At 41.6% G+C, this 11,296-nt stretch overlaps 1 long non-coding RNA gene across 2 annotated transcripts; it reads left to right on the top strand.

The window, feature by feature from the left end:
* The first annotated feature begins 10,125 nt into the window (after nucleotides 1-10,125).
* Nucleotides 10,126-10,493, top strand: LOC121405146. Of its 2 annotated transcripts, none has more exons than XR_005968392.1 (2): nucleotides 10,126-10,172; nucleotides 10,318-10,493. It is a non-coding gene; the product is annotated as an uncharacterized LOC121405146 (long non-coding RNA). The 2 variants fall into 2 exon arrangements; XR_005968393.1 differs by having other exon boundaries at nucleotides 10,147-10,184.
* The last annotated feature ends 803 nt before the right edge of the window (nucleotides 10,494-11,296 follow it).

Genomic DNA, 11,296 nt, shown 5'->3' with positions numbered 1-11,296 from the left:
CCATGTCCGTCTGTCCGTCCGTCTGTCCGTCTGTCCGTCTTGATGAGCGCCTGGATCTCAGAGACTATCAAAGCTATCACACTGCTACAAGTGTATTTCAAAATTTCGCCCCGCCCCCTTCCGCCCACACAAAGGACGAAAATCTGTGGCAGGCACAGTTTTAAAGATACGATAAAACTAAAAACGCAGTATCGTAGAGAATGCCCATATCTACCAGATTGCCGAATCTGAATTAGATCGGATCATAATTATAGCCAGAATGAAGAAATTAATTTTCAGTTGCTTCCCCTCCCCCTCCCGTTCTAGACAACGCAACTCATTTTCCTTCTCGCTCGCACACTCTGCCGCGTTCAGTGCGCGAGCAACCCCTAGCGGAGGAGATGTAGAATATAAATGGTACATGTAGAATCTACATGTTAGATGTACAGACTCATGTAATATCACACTGCTACAAGTGTATTTCCAAATTTTGCACCGCCCCCACCAAGGACGAAAATCTGTGGCAGCCACAATTTTGAAGATACTAGAAAACTAATAAAAACACAGAATCGTAGAGAATGCCCATATCTATCAGAATGCCGGATCTGGATCAGATCGGATCATTATTATAGCCAGAAAAAAAATAAATTGTTTTCCATAGCTAACCTACCCCATGCGCTTACTCATTCTCTCCCACTCACACACTCTTCAGCGTGTAGTGCGCGGTCTGCTTTACCCCTGCACTGCTCCTTTACCCATAATGATTAATATTAATCCCACGCAATTAAACAGCAAACCCTACTCTAGCTGCTGGGTTCTCTCTGCTAGCTATTGTGACCAAGAAGCGTAGTCTGCTTGTTGATGTATTAGATTCTATGACTTAAAACAATCACCCCCTCCCACATAAACAAATCAGTTTGGCCCTTTTGCAACAACCAGGCAGAAAATGGGAGACAGAAAGAGAGAGAGAGAAAGAGCATGCCTTGCGATATCACGTGTTTTAAAACAGACAACAGACAACAACCATCGACCGCCCGCCCACCAACCACGGCAATAAGTTAAATGAGTTACATATGCATAAGTTTTTATTAAAGCCAATGAACATACATAGGTACATATGTATGTATGTGTGCATCAGCCGTACCCCTCTCTCTCCTTATCTGCTGTTGATGCCTTAAAACAATCCCCCTCCCACATTATCAAATCAACCTGCCTCTTTTGCCAACAGCCAGATCAAAGAGAGACAGCGTTCTTAACAATATCACATGTTCGCAACAACACATTAACCACCCATCTCCCGCCCAGCTAACAAGTTGAAAAAATTACATATGTACATATGTATAAATATTAATAATAAAACCAATTTATATACATACATACGTATATATATGTACATACATACATACATATTTGCACATACATATCTACATATCAATGTAGGTCCTACATACATGCTGCTGTTTAAATCAGCCGTTATATTTTATGGTGGGGAGGGGAACCAGCGAATGCAGGTTGTCATCTAAACTCCCTTTGAAAATAATGAGAATTGTCCGTTAAAACAAACGCGAAATCTAAAACACCAGCGGCTGGCTCTGTCTCTTTCTCTATCTCTCTCTTTTCCCCTTTCACATCAGGGCGCCAAAAGGGAAATTGATTGAAAATGTATATTAGTATAGCTAGATGGAGTGCGAAATATTTCGGTTATATTTGGCAACATGGCCCGGGTTTGGGCCGGCCCTGTCCACAATTCCACAAGTCAGATGAGCGATGCGCTACCTGTTTGCTTTTTCTCGTCTTTTGCATGATCTTCCTCTCCTCCCGCATTAACCAACATTTCAATATGACCCTTTTGCCAACAGCGCGACCAACGAGAGGGGAGAGAGATAGAGCATCTTCTCCTTCCACCCAAGCAATTGGTAAACAATTTGTTGGCAATTTCATAAATTTACATGCATATGCACGTATGACTACACGTACATGTATATTTACATATTTATGTTAGTAATAAAATATATTAATATTAAATATATATTTAAGATATTGCCGCTCTTTCATTTAGCCTTTACATGCGCTGTTAAAATCAGCCGTTTATTTACGTAGGGGAGGGGTGACACGCAAATGTTTTGACTCTTAAAATTCCTGTGAAAGGAATGAGGAAAAAAAACCGCCGAAATGTCTTTGAGTCTTTCTCTCTATCTCTCTGTTTCCACTTGAGAGTTCTCTGCCCACTCAGACAAGTGCTCTCTCAATTGAGAAGATGCGCGGTTGTCTATTTACACACATGCATGCACATACATACAAACATACAGCGAACAGCGATAGCAAAGAGAAATAGTAAATGAAATCATTTACCACCCACCACCCCACGCTATAGAAATGCAATTAGAAGTATAAGCATATTCTAGTTAAAACATTTGCATAGAAATGGCTCAGACAGATTGGTTTTCTGCTGTACATATGTAAATATATACATACATATGCATTGAATTGTCCGTTACGCATGCATGTCTTGACTCGGTTTTTTCTTCCTTTTGCGCTCTACTTTTTTACTTGCTCTTGAGTAAAAAAACCGCGGAATCTCAGTAAGCAATTGTATTGGTTTGACCAGTCGAAATCGAGCCACCGTGAGCGATAGAGACTTCCCGATTGCCGATTGCGATAAAGTGCGTTAAATAATCATATTTAAACTAGTTTAGCTCTTAGATTAATAGCTTAAAGTAGTGCTTGCTAGGGAGTGATATAGGGACTTAGTTTTTCTGCGCCGATCGTGAGTTAGAAGCTATTAGTAGTAGCTAACTACGTCGGTGCAATCGCGCGCGCTTTTTGGTGCCGCTGCTGACGTCGCTGCTGCCTTCCAACTGACGTCGCTGCTGCCTTCCAACGGACGTCGCTGCTGTTCGCTCCGCTTTGGGGAGTATTTGCAGTGTTAGATTTTATATGTATTTTTATTTTATCTTAATTATTTCCTTAAATTATTAATATATTATCTTATTATTTATATTATTATTTTATATTTCTATATTTTATATTATTGTTTTAATTTATATATTATTTATATATTATTAATTAATATTTTTTATTATTTTATTATTATTATTTTATATTTTTAAATTTATACATTTTTGTAAAATGCCACGTAGGAAGAGACAATCTGCTTCTCAACAGTCTCAGAGACGCAGGTTGAGAAACAGATCAAATAGGGAACAGTTAGAAAATAGGGAAAATTTAGAACATTCAGATTCTGGTAGGAACCAGCAACAGGAGATTGAGGTCCAAGAGCAGGTATCAGGTGGGCAGGTTCTAGCTGTAGCGCTGGGAGAACACGCAGCCGTCTCTGTTGAAGAGATTCCAAATACACGAGGACATACGACAAGACGACAAGTGGCCGATTCTGTGCGTCGGTCCGGACGGATACGGAACCAATCTTTAGGAAATATAGAAGGACGAGTAGGCGAGCAGATTCCACGACAGGGCCAAGTGACCGACACTCTGCGTCGTGCCAGACGGAGACGGAGCCAAAGATATAGGACTATAGAGCAGGGACAAAATACAGCCTTACATACTGTTAGAAGAAACAGACGCATATATTAGACTTGAGGAGCAAGTGGCCGATACTGCGCGTCGGTCCAGACGAAGACAGGACTTAGACTATAGGAATAGAGAGCAGGAAGAAAACACAGTAGGGCATATAGTGAGACGAACGGACGCGCAGATTAGACGTGAGGAGCAAGTGGCCGATACTGCGCGTCGGTCCAGACGAAGACAGGACTTAGACTATAGGAATAGAGAGCAGGAACAAAACACAGTAGAACACGTAGCAAAGAACAAATACAGAGAGGCGACAGCGCCTGCGTAGATATAACGAACGGAGACGACTGTTAGAAAGAGAGCAGGATAGAGTTCGCAGGGCCCAAGCAAAGACAATATAAGTATAAGATGCGGAACGCTCATACATTTAAATTGCCATATGCAAGACAATTTTTCGGCCAGCTCGCACAAATTTGAGAGCGTACGAATCTAAAAATAGAATCCGCTTGCATGTGTAAGTACACACAGAACAGCAAGTGCGTATGTGTGCGTACTTGTGCTAAGCGGACGATTTTCGAGACGAAAACCTTTTTATGAGTTGAGAAACGAAATTATATACCGGCGTTGAATACGTCGCATCCGGAATACCCTAATGGCAATTATTCCAATGTGATTCATGGAATTTCATGTATTAAATATATTATGTATTTTTATATATGTATATCCGATCATCATTATCGAATATACCATCTTAAAATAAATTATCGTTGAAGGGATATACATATACTGAAGAGCGATGTCAGGCTAGAGGTGGTCCTGACGGTGGAGCCTCAGCTCCAAATACGAACACCGACGAGACCCCTGGGAGACCACGTAAAGGAGCACTTCGCCAACATGGACCTGGCGGATGCTCAATTCCATCGGCCATGTACCATTTCCTTGGTACTCGGAGCCGACGTATATCCAAAGGTGATTCTGCCAGGAGTGGTCCCAAGCACGGACGGCTTCCCAGTTGCGCAGAACACTGTGTTCGGGTGGACTCTCTCTGGCACTTGCAACACCGTGTGAACAGAGAAAGGCGGCCCTTCCCCGTTCCTATTTTTTCTTTGCAACTATATTGCAAGGGGGGGGATGTTTAAGCCGCAAAGTAGGCACCGATGCAGCCCATAGGCTGCAAGCTCATGCTCCCGAAGCATGAAAGCTTTTGGAGCGGCCTCTTCAGTGCTCATTAGATTTAAGCTTAATCATACCAGAGTTAGTTGAAATCAGACCTTGGAATAAAGCACAACGCGCACGCGCATCATTTTCCGCAAATTACATACATCTTCTTCTTATTGTTTGGGCACCTAAATCCCACGAGCCACCAGAAGTGAAGGACGAGAAAAGCAGGCAAGGATCTCCCACTGCAATCAGTGGTCCTTCGAGCCGGATTTCATCATTGGATTTTTTTTTATTTTTCACCGAAAAAAAATCACGGAGATCATCCCCCCAATCCGCTCGCCACAGCTTGCTCAAGAGGAATTGCCAGCTAAGTATATAAAAACCGTCCAATTTGCAACCAAAAAGGTTCTGTGCAGTGTATAGTGTGTGGAGAAACTCCATAGTGAGGAAGTGCAAGTGAAGACGAAAAAAACCGCTATTTGTTTCCCTTTTTATACCCGTACTCAAAAAAGAGTTAAGGGGTATATTAGATTTGTGGTAAAAGTGGATGTGTGCAACGCAGAGAAGGAAACGTTTCCGACCCCATAAAGTATATATATTCTTGATCAGCATCAATAGACGAGTCGATATAGCCATGTCCGTCTGTCCGTCTGTCCGTCTTGATGAGCGCCTGGATCTCAGAGACTATCAAAGCTATCACACTGCTACAAGTGTATTTCAAAATTTCGCCCCGCCCCCTTCCGCCCACACAAAGGACGAAAATCTGTGGCAGGCACAGTTTTAAAGATACGATAAAACTAAAAACGCAGTATCGTAGAGAATGCCCATATCTACCAGATTGCCGAATCTGAATTAGATCGGATCATAATTATAGCCAGAATGAAGAAATTAATTTTCAGTTGCTTCCCCTCCCCCGTTCAGTGCGCGAGCAACCCCTAGCGGAGGAGATGTAGAATATAAATGGTACATGTACAATCTACATGTTAGATGTACAGACTCATGTAATATCACACTGCTACAAGTGTATTTCCAAATTTTGCACCGCCCCCACCAAGGACGAAAATCTGTGGCAGCCACAATTTTGAAGATACTAGAAAACTAATAAAAACACAGAATCGTAGAGAATGCCCATATCTATCAGAATGCCGGATCTGGATCAGATCGGATCATTATTATAGCCAGAAAAAAAATAAATTGTTTTCCATAGCTAACCTACCCCATGCGCTTACTCATTCTCTCCCACTCACACACTCTTCAGCGTGTAGTGCGCGGTCTGCTTTACCCCTGCACTGCTCCTTTACCCATAATGATTAATATTAATCCCACGCAATTAAACAGCAAACCCTACTCTAGCTGCTGGGTTCTCTCTGCTAGCTATTGTGACCAAGAAGCGTAGTCTGCTTGTTGATGTATTAGATTCTATGACTTAAAACAATCACCCCCTCCCACATAAACAAATCAGTTTGGCCCTTTTGCAACAACCAGGCAGAAAATGGGAGACAGAAAGAGAGAGAGAGAGAAAGAGCATGCCTTGCGATATCACGTGTTTTAAAACAGACAACAGACAACAACCATCGACCGCCCGCCCACCAACCACGGCAATAAGTTAAATGAGTTACATATGCATAAGTTTTTATTAAAGCCAATGAACATACATAGGTACATATGTATGTATGTGTGCATCAGCCGTACCCCTCTCTCTCCTTATCTGCTGTTGATGCCTTAAAACAATCCCCCTCCCACATTATCAAATCAACCTGCCTCTTTTGCCAACAGCCAGATCAAAGAGAGACAGCGTTCTTAACAATATCACATGTTCGCAACAACACATTAACCACCCATCTCCCGCCCAGCTAACAAGTTGAAAAAATTACATATGTACATATGTATAAATATTAATAATAAAACCAATTTATATACATACATACGTATATATATGTACATACATACATACATATTTGCACATACATATCTACATATCAATGTAGGTCCTACATACATGCTGCTGTTTAAATCAGCCGTTATATTTTATGGTGGGGAGGGGAACCAGCGAATGCAGGTTGTCATCTAAACTCCCTTTGAAAATAATGAGAATTGTCCGTTAAAACAAACGCGAAATCTAAAACACCAGCGGCTGGCTCTGTCTCTTTCTCTATCTCTCTCTTTCCCCTTTCACATCAGGGCGCCAAAAGGGAAATTGATTGAAAATGTATATTAGTATAGCTAGATGGAGTGCGAAATATTTCGGTTATATTTGGCAACATGGCCCGGGTTTGGGCCGGCCCTGTCCACAATTCCACAAGTCAGATGAGCGATGCGCTACCTGTTTGCTTTTTCTCGTCTTTTGCATGATCTTCCTCTCCTCCCGCATTAACCAACATTTCAATATGACCCTTTTGCCAACAGCGCGACCAACGAGAGGGAGAGAGATAGAGCATCTTCTCCTTCCACCCAAGCAATTGGTAAACAATTTGTTGGCAATTTCATAAATTTACATGCATATGCACGTATGACTACACGTACATGTATATTTACATATTTATGTTAGTAATAAAATATATTAATATTAAATATATATTTAAGATATTGCCGCTCTTTCATTTAGCCTTTACATGCGCTGTTAAAATCAGCCGTTTATTTACGTAGGGGAGGGGTGACACGCAAATGTTTTGACTCTTAAAATTCCTGTGAAAGGAATGAGAAAAAAAAACCGCCGAAATGTCTTTGAGTCTTTCTCTCTATCTCTCTGTTTCCACTTGAGAGTTCTCTGCCCACTCAGACAAGTGCTCTCTCAATTGAGAAGATGCGCGGTTGTCTATTTACACACATGCATGCACATACATACAAACATACAGCGAACAGCGATAGCAAAGAGAAATAGTAAATGAAATCATTTACCACCCACCACCCCACGCTATAGAAATGCAATTAGAAGTATAAGCATATTCTAGTTAAAACATTTGCATAGAAATGGCTCAGACAGATTGGTTTTCTGCTGTACATATGTAAATATATACATACATATGCATTGAATTGTCCGTTACGCATGCATGTCTTGACTCGGTTTTTTCTTCCTTTTGCGCTCTACTTTTTTACTTGCTCTTGAGTAAAAAAACCGCGGAATCTCAGTAAGCAATTGTATTGGTTTGACCAGTCGAAATCGAGCCACCGTGAGCGATAGAGACTTCCCGATTGCCGATTGCGATAAAGTGCGTTAAATAATCATATTTAAACTAGTTTAGCTCTTAGATTAATAGCTTAAAGTAGTGCTTGCTAGGAGTGATATAGGGACTTAGTTTTTCTGCGCCGATCGTGAGTTAGAAGCTATTAGTAGTAGCTAACTACGTCGGTGCAATCGCGCGCGCTTTTTGGTGCCGCTGCTGACGTCGCTGCTGCCTTCCAACTGACGTCGCTGCTGCCTTCCAACGGACGTCGCTGCTGTTCGCTCCGCTTTGGGGAGTATTTGCAGTGTTAGATTTTATATGTATTTTTATTTTATCTTAATTATTTCCTTAAATTATTAATATATTATCTTATTATTTATATTATTATTTTATATTTCTATATTTTATATTATTGTTTTAATTTATATATTATTTATATATTATTAATTAATATTTTTTATTATTTTATTATTATTATTTTATATTTTTAAATTTATACATTTTTGTAAAATGCCACGTAGAAGAGACAATCTGCTTCTCAACAGTCTCAGAGACGCAGGTTGAGAAACAGATCAAATAGGGAACAGTTAGAAAATAGGGAAAATTTAGAACATTCAGATTCTGGTAGGAACCAGCAACAGGAGATTGAGGTCCAAGAGCAGGTATCAGGTGGGCAGGTTCTAGCTGTAGCGCTGGGAGAACACGCAGCCGTCTCTGTTGAAGAGATTCCAAATACACGAGGACATACGACAAGACGACAAGTGGCCGATTCTGTGCGTCGGTCCGGACGGATACGGAACCAATCTTTAGGAAATATAGAAGGACGAGTAGGCGAGCAGATTCCACGACAGGGCCAAGTGACCGACACTCTGCGTCGTGTGCCAGACGGAGACGGAGCCAAAGATATAGGACTATAGAGCAGGGACAAAATACAGCCTTACATACTGTTAGAAGAACAGACGCATATATTAGACTTGAGGAGCAAGTGGCCGATACTGCGCGTCGGTCCAGACGAAGACAGGACTTAGACTATAGGAATAGAGAGCAGGAAGAAAACACAGTAGGGCATATAGTGAGACGAACGGACGCGCAGATTAGACGTGAGGAGCAAGTGGCCGATACTGCGCGTCGGTCCAGACGAAGGCAGGACTTAGACTATAGGAATAGAGAGCAGGAACAAAACACAGTAGAACACGTAGCAAAGAACAAATACAGAGAGGCGACAGCGCCTGCGTAGATATAACGAACGGAGACGACTGTTAGAAAGAGAGCAGGATAGAGTTCGCAGGGCCCAAGCAAAGACAATATAAGTATAAGATGCGGAACGCTCATACATTTCAATTGCCATATGCAAGACAATTTTTCGGCCAGCTCGCACAAATTTGAGAGCGTACGAATCTAAAAATAGAATCCGCTTGCATGTGTAAGTACACACAGAACAGCAAGTGCGTATGTGTGCGTACTTGTGCTAAGCGGACGATTTTCGAGACGGAAACCTTTTTATGAGTTGAGAAACGAAATTATATACCGGCGTTGAATACGTCGCATCCGGAATACCCTAATGGCAATTATTCCAATGTGATTCATGGAATTTCATGTATTAAATATATTACGTATTTTTATATATGTATATCCGATCATCATTATCGAATATACCATCTTAAAATAAATTATCGTTGAAGGGATATACATATACTGAAGAGCGATGTCAGGCTAGAGGTGGTCCTGACGGTGGAGCCTCAGCTCCAAATACGAACACCGACGAGACCCCTGGGAGACCACGTAAAGGAGCACTTCGCCAACATGGACCTGGCGGATGCTCAATTCCATCGGCCATGTACCATTTCCTTGGTACTCGGAGCCGACGTATATCCAAAGGTGATTCTGCCAGGAGTGGTCCCAAGCACGGACGGCCCTTCCCCGTTCCTATTTTTTCTTTGCAACTATATTGCAAGGGGGGGAGGATGTTTAAGCCGCAAAGTAGGCACCGATGCAGCCCATAGGCTGCAAGCTCATGCTCCCGAAGCATGAAAGCTTTTGGAGCGGCCTCTTCAGTGCTCATTAGATTTAAGCTTAATCATACCACAGTTAGTTGAAATCAGACCTTGGAAATCATTTCCGCAAATTACATACATCTTCTTCTTATTGTTTGGGCACCTAAATCCCACGAGCCACCAGAAGTGAAGGACGAGAAAAGCAGGCAAGGATCTCCCACTACAATCAGTGCTCCCCCCCCCCCCAAGTGCCGTACCTTTTCATGAAAACTATATACCCGCGTCGTACAGGGCATCACCATAAGCACAAAGAGGAATGGAGCAGCTGCTGTAAGCTAAGCTCGCGGTATGTATGTATGTACGTATGTAAATGCTTGAGGCGGATCCCGTACTGTGTGGATATGCGTGTATGTATGTAAGGTGTTTTATATAGGTGATATGATTTGTTTTTAATAGAGGAAAAGCGCTGTGTATATTTTATTTTATTGCAGGCTGCGGATGGTTCAAAATTGCTGAAGTATTAAATGGATGTAGCATGCACTTAAATAATATAAGGTGATTGGGTGAATGGAGTTAGTTTTGGCGGAGGAAAAGGAACAAAAACATAAAGTACACCTACAAAAAAGGTGGTACTATGTACATGCACTTAAACGTTATTTTATTTTATAATTTTTTTTTGTTTGGTTCTTATTTAAAATAACTTGTGCGGATTATGCATATGTGTGTACAGTGCAAGAGACGAGAGCGCCAAAGAGAAAAAACCGTATGTACATATGTGCATATGTATGTTCGCCACCCTAGTCGCGATCCAACATGTTCGATGCACTAGGTTCGATGCAGTGCTTCTCTAAGCGGAATGGAATTAGCGGAGATCAGCGTGTGCCTATGTATATAAGTACGTACATATGTGCGCCTGATGGGTCGTTGCACTTGTCCGATTTTTGGCGGAAAAAAAGATGGCGAACGTGTGAGTCGCTTCTGGGGACGCGACTCTACTTATACCCGTACTCAGTCAGTATATACATTTTTGAGCTTATGATTTTTAAGAATTTTAGAAAAAAAAAAAATTTTACATTTTACATTTTTTTGCTACATATGATATCTACATCTACATATACAATGTATATTATACATCTAACATGTAGATTTTACATGTTCCAATTAGATTCTACATATCCTCCGCTAGGGGTTGCTCGCGCACTGAACGCGGCAGAATGTGCGAGCGAGAAGGAAAATGAGATGCGTTGTCTGGGCGGGAGGGGGAGGGGAAGCAACTGAAAATTAATTTCTTCATTCTGGCTATAATTATGATCCGATCTGATTCAGATTCGGCAGTCTGGTAGATATTGGCATTTTCTACGATACTGCGTTTTTAGTTTTATCGTATCTTTAAAACTGTGCCTGCCACAGATTTTCGTCCTTTGTGTGGGCGGAAGGGGGCGGGGCGAAATTTTGAAATACACTTGTAGC

This window comes from Drosophila obscura, unplaced genomic scaffold (assembly GCF_018151105.1).
Source record: "Drosophila obscura isolate BZ-5 IFL unplaced genomic scaffold, ASM1815110v1 contig_75, whole genome shotgun sequence".
Lineage (NCBI taxonomy): Eukaryota > Metazoa > Arthropoda > Insecta > Diptera > Drosophilidae > Drosophila > Drosophila obscura.
Note: the sequence above shows the minus strand (reverse complement) of the source record. Positions and strands in the feature narration are given on the sequence as shown.